The sequence below is a fragment of the Mercenaria mercenaria genome, chromosome 11 (genome assembly GCF_021730395.1).
Source record: "Mercenaria mercenaria strain notata chromosome 11, MADL_Memer_1, whole genome shotgun sequence".
Taxonomy (NCBI): Eukaryota; Metazoa; Mollusca; class Bivalvia; order Venerida; family Veneridae; genus Mercenaria; species Mercenaria mercenaria.
The window spans coordinates 21376916-21389557 of record NC_069371.1 but is presented as its reverse complement, the minus strand read 5'-3'; the positions used below and the strand labels follow the sequence as shown (position 1 = coordinate 21389557).

The 12642-nt window shown below is 35.6% G+C and overlaps 1 protein-coding gene across 3 annotated transcripts in view; it reads right to left on the bottom strand.

The window, feature by feature from the left end:
* LOC123532112 (SWI/SNF-related matrix-associated actin-dependent regulator of chromatin subfamily D member 1-like) overlaps positions 1–12642 on the bottom strand; it is a 117917-nt gene that overhangs the window by 59151 nt on the left and 46124 nt on the right. The gene's annotated exons all lie outside the window — the stretch shown is intronic.

Genomic DNA, 12642 nt, shown 5'->3' with positions numbered 1-12642 from the left:
CCTGCCTTTGCGGCCAGTGTAGATCATTATCAGCCTGCACATCCATGCAGTCTGATCATGATCTGCACTGTTCACCATTCATTCAATATCATTTTGATAAGCACCCCTTTAACAGTAAATGGAACTGTCCAAATTGAAAGATGGACAAGTTCATTATAGAAATTCAGCAGGGTAAGGGTTAAGGTGTATGAAGGGCAATAAAACTTCAAATGGAAATTTCTGAACTGCTAGTCATTTGCCCCTCCTATATGTTAATTCGAGCCTGCCCGCTTAGCTCAGTAGGTAAGAGCGTTGGTCTACGGATAGCGGGGTCGCGAGTTCGATCCTCGGGCGGGGCGTATGTTCTCCGTGACTATTTGATAAACGACATTGTGTCTGAAATCATTAGTCCTCCACCTCTGATTCATGCGGGGCAGTTACTTGCGGAGAACAAGTTTGTACTGGTACAGAATCCAGGAACACTGGCTAGGTTAACTGCCGGCCGTTACATGACTGCAATACTGTTGAAAAACGGCGTTAAACCCAAAACAAACAAACAAACAAAAAAAAAAATATATGTTAATTCGACCTCAGTACGAATAACATATTTCGTTGCTTATACATTACTGTACGGTAACCAGATTTACCACTCATCGTTTCTTCACAAATTAACAAGAGCACTGCCTACGGGTGCCATTGCTCGTCTGCAAGTGCTGGACAGTATGTAAGAAATGAGTTACAGTTCAGAATTTCTAAGTACAACAAGGGCCATAAGTCTAACAAAACGCAGGTTAGAGTTATGGTTCTTGGCCTACATAGTCATCCAATGATGATACAGAAGTGTGCAAAGTTTCAAAGCTGTAGCTGTTATAGTTTTTCAGAAAAGGTGGACCTAAACAAAAATTTTAACCAAGAAACCCAAATTTTCTAAGTACAAAAAGGGCCATAGTTATGATAAAATGCAAATCAGAGTTATATTTCTTGGCCTACAGTCATCTAATGATGATAAAAAAGTGTGCAAAGTTTCAAAGCAGTAGCTCTTACAGTACGTGAGAAAAAGTGGACCTAAACAAAAAATTTAACAAACGCCGACGCAGACAACGACACCAACGATCAAGTGACGACAATACCTCATAGATTTTTTTCAAAAACCAGACGAGCTAAAAATGGTTACAAAACTTTACTCACTTTCAAGACTTTAATAGCATTTTTAAGGACTTTTTAAGCAAGGGACCTTCTGGCATTTTTCAGAAAAAAATTGGCACCAAACAAGAACTTTTTAGAACTGTGCGTAACCTGTTTTTATTCAGCCAATCTTTTTAGTACTCTAGAAACAAAAGAGTGGTCTAAACTCAACTACAATTTCTGCACATGTACACTGCTACATTAATTTGATACCACAAGGCCATACCAAATTGATTCATAGTTCTTCGGAAAATTTTCAAAAAAAAATGAGAGAGCGAGCGAGCGATTTTTTTTTTTTTTTTTTTTTTCTCAATTTTGATTTTTTCTGAGGCGGGTAGCTTTAACATGGAGCGAACGGGTATTTTTTTTTTTTTTTTTTTGCAGATATGATTATACATGAAGTTAACATTTCTTTAAGAATAACACAGAACTTAAACATTTACAGTGTGACTAACACAGTAGATAGCTTTTCTATATGAATGGTTTTGCAAATAAATTCTTGCTAAAACTCACTGAATCACTTTATTTTTATTTTGTATTTATAATTACTAAGGGATGAATGTCTTATTTCTAATTTTGATTGTTCTACATTAATCTGAAGGCGTGCCCATTTAACTGCGGAGGATGAGGAATATTTAACACAAAATGGGCACCCAAATTGAATAATTAACATATCTTCTGAAACCCAGTTAGATGGCTTCGACACATGAGCAACTTTGTGCCCCTAGTGAAACTCCAAACGGTAGAGGTGAGGGGCAAGTAATAAGTCACTTGACCAATGAGATCAAACGGAGTTGGGCACACAATTAAATGCATCGACATTGCTCGAATCCCACTAGAATAATTTCTTAATTAACAGATCAGTCTAGCTTAAGTTTTTGTGGTAGAGGTTCATTTCAGTCAAAAATGATAACAGACGGACAAAAAAATGATCCCAATATGGCCACTCTTAAAAGTGTTATTTGTTGTGCTTTCACTGACCAAGAAATTTTGAGTTGGGAAGGTCTGTTTTTTCAGATTCTTTCTTTCGATCAATTCACAGCAAATTAATATACTAACAGGAAAAATTGGGGTTACAATACGACAGAAATTATTTTTTATATCTACACTACTTATTTGAAAAGCTAAACATTTTTTTAAATCGAATATATGCATTTTGATAGAATATCTGATTCTGACTGCAGTACTAAAGAAGTTTCGTTCAAAACGATTTAGGCCCCAGACAATTAATGTGATAGATCAGTCAGGATCTGTGAACAAACTTCTTTTTTTTAAGAAAGCACTGGCTTTGGCTCGAGATCTAAAACTAAACAACTGATAACAAATGGTTTGAAAACTTTATCTGAACAATATTTCTATGTTTATAATCCAAATATTTTTAACTGAATCCACGTGCACCTCTTACAAGTCGGGCTTGTTCTTTTCAATGTATTGAACAATGGTAGAACGTGCCTACTTCATCACCTACCGGCACATCGGAGGCCATGTGTGGCACTAGCACAGACACTCCAGATTTAAAACAAATGATAAAAAAACATCATAATTCCCGACTTTTTGAGTTCGAGTCATCAGCTACATGTATTACGAACGTATGAATTCCGATCAATATCACTTTGACACAATAAAACAGCGATAAAACCTGTTTTGCCATATCATTCCGGACCGCGTAAGCAGAAAAAAAATTTTTTTTCGGAGATTTTTATGAACGTGCGGGCGGGTGAATTTTTTTTTCTTTTTCTCGGGAATGAATTCGTTGATGCGGTAGTTCCGACGAACAACAAATCAATTTGGTATGGCCCAATCAGTAATAAACACACAGTCAAGTCATGTCACTATGAATTTGTGACTGTAGAAACATAGAAGATATCCTACTTCTCATTTTTTTATACAAATCTTCAAATGGTGCATAATACCATCATGATAACACAGCAGACCACAGTTATTGTGCGGCCAGTCTTTAATCTATCTATCACTTAAAGGACTACATTCATTTTATCTAAATACCAACACAGCCATGAAGATTTTCAATAGCATGCTGAGAAAATTGTCCTCTGAAATTTATCATGAAAAAATGTCCCAAGTCTAGTTTAAGGTCAGAAATCCGGATGAATTAAGTAATCAGACCTCAAATATGTACAGAAATTTGAGATAGCTGAATGTTATATATTCAATGGTGACCTTGCTGTATCCAAAAACAAGTTTACTATTACTAAGTTTTACGATTAATCATTGTTAATACACAACTAGAGTTATCACTAAATGTGATTATTATCCCAAGATGCTGCTTTAATACAGGGGAAGTAAAATCTTGTGATCAAACCTTCAAGTGTGACCTTGACCTCTGACCTTGTGACATGGGTTGTGCACTCTGCCTGTTCACAAATGATGGTAGATTTTTGAAAATAGCTCCAGAGGCTCAGAAGATACAGACCGTACAAAAATTTCAGCTATTTGATCTTTGACTTTCAAGTGTTACTTTGATCTTGAAATTATTGACCCTGGTCACATGCTCTGCGTTGTCATCTTGATGAAGTAAATGACTGATGCCAATTTTGTAACAAAATCTTTCAAGCCGCCAAGATGAAATGGAGCTGACATTGACCTTGAAGCGTGAATGTGCCAAAGTCATAAGTATCCTAAAAACATCATGACTGTCTAAACAATAAAGCCACCTGGGCTTTCAGGGAAGTAAAAAGACAATACTAATTTTGATTAGTAGACATTTAGTTCAATAAAAGTCAGGAAATTTTGCAAAAATTGTGATAGATCTCAAGTTTTTGTAATCAACTCTAACATGCAGTAAGAGTTAATCTTTGTAAATGTGCACAGTAGGTAACGGTAATAGGTTTCAATGACCACACTTCAAGTAAAACAGAAGAAACCATAGTACAGTATCCGATTTAATGAATGATAATACTGTTAAATCATTTAATTTCAAGGGCATGAAATTTCGTGGTTTTGGTCAAAACGGCAATGTCGTGGGGATATGAATTCATGGATTTCAACTGAATGTGAATTTTACTTGTTCGTTGGGGTTAAATTTCATGGATTGACTCAACCATAAAATCCATGACAAGAAGCTGTGTTCAATAAATGCTTGATGTCCCCAAGGAATGGTCACAGGATACATCTGCATTAGTATCAAGTCATTGTAGTAAGGGGTATTGATGCTAGACGAAACGGTCCCATTTGGTTAACCTCGTACGGACCGACGAACGGATGGACAGGACGATCACTATATGCCTCCCGCATCAGTAGATGCCGGGAGCATAAAAATTAGTCCCCCACAAATATTAATGATTTCACAGTAAGTGAATATCAAAATATCTTTATACAATAATGAAACAAAATGGCCATAGTGGCCCTAAGTCACTCAACTGACCTTCACTTTTTCACCTTTCATATATGTCTGACACACTGAATCATGAGTTGTGTCTAGTATAAACAAGAGCATCGCCTTGCGGGTGCTGATGCTCATCTGATTTTTTTGTATTATAATAGAAATACTGTCCTACCCATGATTTTCTAAGTCCAAAAAGGGCCATAATTCTTGCAAAAAGCAGGATGGAGTTATGTTTCTTGATGTACAGAGTCACCTTATGATGGTGAACAACTGTTGCAAGTTTCAAAGCAATTATAGTTTTGATAGTTTAGGAGAAAAGCTTACCTAAACATAAAACTTAACCAATAAATCTGATATTTTCAAAGTCTAAAGGGGCCATAGTTCTTGCAAAAAGCAGGACAGAGTTACGTTTCTTGCTGTACAGGGTCAGCTTATGATGGTGAACAAGTGTTGCAAGTTTTAAAGCAATATCTTTGATAGTTTAGGAGAAAAGCTGACCTAAACATAAAACTTAACCAAGAAATCTGATTTTCTAAGTCCAAAAAGGGCCATAATTCTTGCAAAAAGCAGGATGGAGTTATGTTTCTTGCTGTACAGGGTCAGCTTATGATGGTGAACAAGTGTCACGAGTTTCAAAGCAATAGCTTTGATAGTTTAGGAGAAAAAGTTACCTAAACATAAAACTTAACCAAGAAATCTGATATTTTCTAAGTCCAAAAGAGGCCATAATTCTTGCAAAAAGCAGAATGGAGTTATATTTCTTGCTGTACAGGGTCATCTAATGATGGTGAACAAGTGTTGCAAGTTTCAAAGCAATACCTTTGATAGTTTAGGAGAAAAGCTGACCTAAACATAAAACTTAACCCGGCAATGCCAATGCCAACGCCAATCAAGTGATGACAATAACTCTTCATTTTTTTTTTCAAAAAATCAGATGAGCTAAAAAACCCACAGAAAATCAAGTGAAATGTCCCAATTTGAACAAATTTGAGGGAGGACCTTACCTGATACCAGGATGCTATGAACCAAGTTTAATGATAATCTGTTGTGCATTTCACAGGAAAATGTTGTTTATTAAAAAATATTTCTTGTTTTACTTCTAATGGCCCTTTAACCCTTATCATGCTGGACATGATTGATTCTGCCTTTGAGACCAGTGTAGATCATGATCAGCCTGCAAATCCATGCAGTCTGAGCAAGATCTGCACTGTTCGCCATTCGGTCAGTATCTTTTGATAGTTAACGGTACTGTCCAAACTGTAAGATGGACAAGTTCATTATAGAAATTAAGCAGAGTAAGGGTTAAAGAGGCCAAGTGCCTCCTCTGAAGAAATCTAACAGAAAACTGTGTAAGAATGCAACAGACCAAGTTTGATGAAGATGCAGTTCATGAGCTGTTTAAAGGATTTTCTATTTCTTGCACTAGCGGCCCCTAAAGGGAGCAAAGAGGACCTTATACTGATGCTACAGACCAAGTTTGATGAAGATCCATCAAGGCTTTTGTGGGAAGAAGTTATTTCAAAGATTATTCTATTGATAGCTCTAGCTGCTCCTAAAATGGACCAAGCACCCCCATTTGAATAAATCTGGTGGAGGACTTTACAATGATGCTACATCCTAAGTTTGATCTGTATTGTTTTTTGGTTTTTTTTTAAATGGAAAAAAACTTGTATTTTAATGCATGCAGCACTTTATAATCCCACATGAAGGATGACTAGACATCCTGATAACCCCATTATCCTTGTAAAGAAGTGAGGCATTTTTTAAAGCTATCCCTGTAAAATAAAGTGACAAATTTTTGTTGTTGTATTTTAAAGCTACCCTTAATAAAAACAGCATATTTTTTCAGGAGCTACCATGTAAAATAAAGTGGAGCTATTTCAAATACCTACCCTTGTTAAATACAGTAATAATTTTCTAAAACTTAACCAGTTGTACCAGTTACTATGCAAAAACGCCAAGGACGATTTTACTAAAAAGTATAAAATATAGTACATCTGTCTGGAATTACACCACAGGTAATCACCCCAACTATTTTATCTACATAATTTTATCAGTATGTCAATCACAACCGTAATTCTTGTCTGAAGAGGGGGTATGTTCTTACTAACCTGGTTAACTGACATGGTGTCGTTAACTGGGTGAATTACCCCATGTCCTACATGTACCGGTAAAGGTGGTTAATCAGATTTTGCTAAAGAAAGGTATTTCCTGAAAACTTTAACGTCTGAACATTTCACATTTATTTAATAATATGTTCACAGAGTGCTTAATTTATCTTAAATTTTCCTTGTATTTTCAGATTTTAATTTTTCTATCCTGGTTGCCCAACTAAAATACTGATTTTTTAATGTAAGTATAATAATTATTAACAAGAGCTAGTAGAACACGAAATGCCCCCCTTGATGCATTCAGTAACTGCACAAGGAACCAAAATCATTTGGTCACTGTGCACAGAAGTTCTACTGTTCTTGATCAAAGTGACCTTGACCTTTGACCTATTGACCTCAAAATCAATAGGGGTTGTCTGCTTGTCATGATAAACCTTCCTATTAAGTTTCGTGATCCTAAGCCCAAGCATTCTTAGTTATCATCCAGACACATTTTAAATGTTCCAGGTCACTGTGACCTTGACCTTTGACCTACTGACCTCAAAATCTTTAAGGGTCATTTGCTGGTCAGGACGAACCTCCCTTTTAACTTTTGTGATCCTAGGCCCAAACGTTCTTGAGTTATCATCTGGAAACCATTAAACTGTTCCTGGTCACTGTGACCTTGACCTTTGACCTACTGACCTCAAAATAGGTGTCATCTGCTGGTCATGACCAACTTCCCTATCAACTTTCATGATCCTAGGCCAAATCATTCTTGAGTTATCATCCAGAAACCATTTAACTGTTCTAGCTCTCTGTGACGTTGACCTCTGACCTACTGATCTCAAAATCAATAGGGGTCATCTGCTGGTCATGACCAACCTCCCTATCTGTGACCTTGACCTTTGACCTACTGATCTCAAAATCTTTATGGGTGATTTGCTGGTCAGGACGAACCTCCCTATCAACTTTCATGATCCAAGGCCCAAATGTTGAGTTAGCATCCCGAAACCGTTTTACTGTTCTGGGTCACTGTGACCTTGACCTTTGACCTACTGATCTCAAAATCAAAAGGGGACATCTGCTGGTTATGACCAACCACCCTATCAACTTTCATGACCCTAGGCCCAAGTTATCATCCGGAAATGGATTGGTCTACATACCGACCGACCGACATCTGCAAAACAATATACCCCTCCTTCTTCGAAGGGGGGCATAATAACCATACTTTGTCTAGGAATGATAAGGATATAAGAATTATTATATTATTTTGTCAAGCTTTATACATTCAGAATATATATATTAATCAGAAATGCATGATTGATAAATTATTATTATCTCCCTTTGCTTACTTTCGTTGCGCAACCAAGACAGACTTGAAATAAATTAATTTCGAAGCTACACACAGTTTCTGTTCAAACTGTTGAAATATGACCATATCTATTTAATAAAAAAATTGTAAACTTAAAACTAGAAATTATACTGAAATACTCAGCTTTTTGAATACATTTATAGTAAAAGTAACAAGCCAGTTGGAAAGACAGCTATATATCACCCGTTGCTGTTATGGATAGTGAAAGAGTTGATGGTATAGGGTGGAAGTACTGACGTTGTTTAGTATATTTTATAGTCCATGTATGACAACATCTACGAAATTAAGAGTGCCTATGGCGATTTGGGTGGTTATGGAACTTGGCCTAGATTTTATGCCCAAAAACATTGTCAGCAAGTTTGGTGAAGATCGGATGAAAACTGGTCGACTTAGAAAGCGGACAAAGCCAACTCGCAGTTTTTCGAGTAATTCAAGGGCCATAATCCAAGAGTGCAAGGGACGATTTGGGTGGTTATCAAAACTGGCCAAAATATTACGGCCACAAACATTGTCAGCAAGTTTGGTGAAGATCAGATGAAAACTGTTCAACTTAGAGAACGGACATGCTTTGGACGCCAACCACCCGCCCGCCGCGGGTGTTAACATAATACGCCCTGCTCTTTCGGAGTTGGGCATATAAAAAAGGGCCACAATTCAGCAAAAACTAGAACTGTCACAGGAGTGACTCATACCCCCACCATACGGTCTTGTCACAGAAGAATGGCAACCATAAGGAATCTTAAAAATACTTTGGAGTACTTCATCCTGGGCTTCCACATATAAGTAATACTAGTATAATACTAGTATAGTGATACTAGTAAATATATCAAATCTCTAATATTAGAGATACACTAAAAGTGAATACAAAAAAAGTGTCTTACCGACCCATGTTACCACAGAAAAATGTTTTTACTTTTTACATAGGACTTATAATAAAAAAGTTAGAAAAATACCTAAAATATTGAAAATCTAAAAATAGGATTTCTTAAAATAGACTAATTCCTGGAATTTAAGGGGAAGAAACTCAGTACAAAGGTTAAAAAAAGGTTACTTCCCTTTGGCTCTAAGCCAATCAGAATGAGATTTAGTGAAAATACATCAAAATTAACCTTAAATTATAGGTAAAAGGGGACACATTTCAAGAAAAATAGTGTCAGAATTATGCACCTTGTGTCACATGATGTGGGTGATGAGGTGGAACATCTATTTTAAGTCTGAATCAAATCCATTCAGTAGTAATTGAGATATAGTGAAAATACATCAAAATTAACCTTAAATTCTAAGTAAAAAGGGGCATAATTCATGAAAAATTGGTGTCAGAGTTATGCACCTTGTGTCACATGATGTGGGTGATGAGGTGGAACATCTATTTTAAGTTTGAATCAAATCCATTTTGTAATAATTGAGATATAGTGAAAATACATCAAAATCAACCTTAAATTTAAAGTAAAAGGGGACATAATTCATAAAAAATTTATGTCAGAGTTAAGCACCTTATGTCACATCATCTGGGTGATGAGGTGGAACAACTATTTTAAGTTTGAATCAAATCCATTTTGTAATAACTGAGATATAGTGAAAATACAACAAAATTAACCTTAAATTCTAAGTAAAAGGGGACATAATTCATGTAAACTTGGTGTCAGAGTTATGCACCTTGTGTCACATGATGTGGGCACATGATGTGGGTGATGAGGTGGAACATCTATTTTAAGTTTGAATCAAATCCATTCAGTAGTAACTGAGATAAAGTGAAAATACATCAAAATCAACCTTAAATTCTAAGTAAAAAGGGGCATAATTCATAAAAAAAATGGTGTCAGAGTTATGCACCTTTTGTCACATGATCTGGGTGATGAGGTGGAACATCTATTTTAAGTTTGAATCAAATCCATTTAGTAATAACTGAGATATAGTGAAAATACAACAAAATTAACCTTAAATTCTAAGTAAAAGGGGACATAATTCATGAAAACTTGGTGTCAAGAGTTATGCACCTTGTGTCACATGATGTGCGTGATAAGGTGGAACATGTATTTTAAGTTTGAATCAAATCCATTTGGTAATAACTGAGATAATAGATTTCGGGACGCGACGGGACGGGACGGGACGCGACGGGACGCGACAAAACTGACTCCTATATACCCCCCTCAAACATGTTTGGTGGGGGTATAATAATTGACAGAGTTATATACTCTTGCCTACAGATGGAAATCATGATGATAAACAAGTGTTCAAAGTTTTGACAAAATATGTACTTGTACGAAAACTGAACCAATTTCCAAGTCCAAAAAGGGCCATAATTCAGCCAAAATACTTGACAGAGTTATGTATTCTTGTCTACAGGTAGAGACTGTTATAATAAACAAGTATTCAAAGTTTAAAAGCCATGTGTCAAATAGTTTTTATAAAACATGGCCTTGTACTAAATCTGAACCAATTTGCAAGTCCAAAAAGGGCCTTAATTCAGCCAAAATACTTGACAGAGTTATGTACCCTTGCCTACAGGTAGAGACTGTTATAATAAACAAGTGTTCCAAGTTTGAAGTAAATATCTTTGATGGTATACAAGATATTACCATTTCATAAAAACTTTAACCAATGCCGACGCCGGGGTGTAATAAGCTCTCCATATTCTTTGAATAGTTGAGCTAAACAAGAGCTGTCCGGTGACAGCGCACTCGACTATTTGAAGAACTCGTTGAAGAATGGGGTCGAAATATTACCACAGATATTCAGACAAAAGAAAAAAATAGATTAGACAAACAATGTTCCTGTACAGGGCTTTTTCACCCTCTCTCACGGGGCCGATATTCGGCCCCATTCCCAAAGCCAAATATGCTCTATTTTTCCCCAATCTGGAGCAAAAAATTCCCAATCCAATGAAAAATTTCCCAACTGAAATCAGTTACTTTCTGTTTTTCAATAATAATTCTTGCGCAATTAGTTTTGTTTGCCAAGTAAATCAAACAAAATGTTGGAAAAACCAACTCGTTTCTATTTTTAGTACCATGATCGTCTGCAACCTCGGCAAAAAATAATTACAAGATTTTGCTGAAGAAATGTATGATTTGTATGCAGAAACCTCTCAAAATGCATAAAAACACAAATATTAATTGAATAAAGTACCCAAAACATGTTGACAGGTAGTTCTTATACCATTAAAATCAATTGTCACATATTTTCGCGACCCAGTTTTTACACTCGAAAATACACGCACTTTGCCATTCTACTTTTTGGATAATTTCAGTTATAACTTTGGTGAAAAAAAACTGTAAACAAAAAATTTCGCATGACAAATAAAGAGTTACTGTATTTTTAGGCAATACTGGAACACAATCCTGAAAAAAAATTCTCAAAATTTCACAAGGGGATACTGTCTACCAGTAAAATTTGAAACTGAAGATTTAAACTAATATATATTAATTAAAAACACTTAATTTGTCAGTATATTTTTCCCAAATTTGACAATTTACCGCGTTAAAAATTCCCAATATGACCAGGGGCCATTTTCCCAAAAAACCCTGAAAAAGCCCTGCTGTATTTATGGATTTCGATAAGTCTTGCACTAAATGGCAATGTGTGAACCAATTTCAAAGTCCAACAAGAGCTGTCTGATGACAGTGCGCTCGACTATTCGAAGAATTGATTGAAGAATGGGGTCAAAATATTTCCATAGATTTTCAGACAAAAGAAAAAAATGGATTAAACAAAAAAATGTTCCTGTATTAAAATGTTGTGGATTTCGATAAGTCTTGCACTAAATGGCAATGTGTGACCATGATGGCAAATAATTTAAGTTATATGTTAGGCGAAATATGGACTTGTATGAAAAATTTAACTAATTTCTAAGTCCAAAAAGGGCCATAATTCAGTAAAAATAGTTGACAGAGTTATGTACTCTTGCCTACAGATGGAAATCATGTTGATAAACTAGTGTTAAAAGTTTCAAAGCCACAGTTCAAATAGTTTTGACAAAAAGCTGACTTGTAAGAAAAACTGAACAAATTTCAAAGTACAAAAAGGGCCATAATTCAGCCAAAATAGTTGTCAGAGTTATGTACTCTTGCCTACAGATGGAAATCATAATGATAAACAAGTGTTTAAAGTTTAAAAGCCATATGTCAAAGTCTTGACAAAACATGGACATATACAAAACAGAACCAATTTCCAAGTTCAAAAAGGGCCATAATTCAGCCGGAGAAGATGACAGAGTTATGTACTCTTGCCTATTGATAGAGACTATTATACTGAACAAGTTATAAAAGTTCCAAAGCTATATGTCAAACACTTTACACAAAATATGAACTGGTACGAAAAACTTAACTAAGATTTCTAAGTCAAAAGGGGCCATAATTCAGAAAAAAATGCTTGATGGAGTTATGTACTCTTGCCTACAACTGGACATGGTTATGGTAAACAAGTGTTGAAAGTTTCAAAGCTTTATCTCAAAAGACTTTGTCAAAATGTAGACTGGTACGAAAAACTTAACCAAGATTTCTAAGTCAAAAAGGGGCCATAATTCAACCAAAATGCTTGATGGAGTTATGTACTCTTGCCTACAACTGGACATGGTGATGGTAAACAAGTGTTGAAAGTTTCAAACTTTATCTCAAAAGACTTTGTCAAAATATGAACTGGTACGAAAAACTTAACTAAGATTTCTAAGT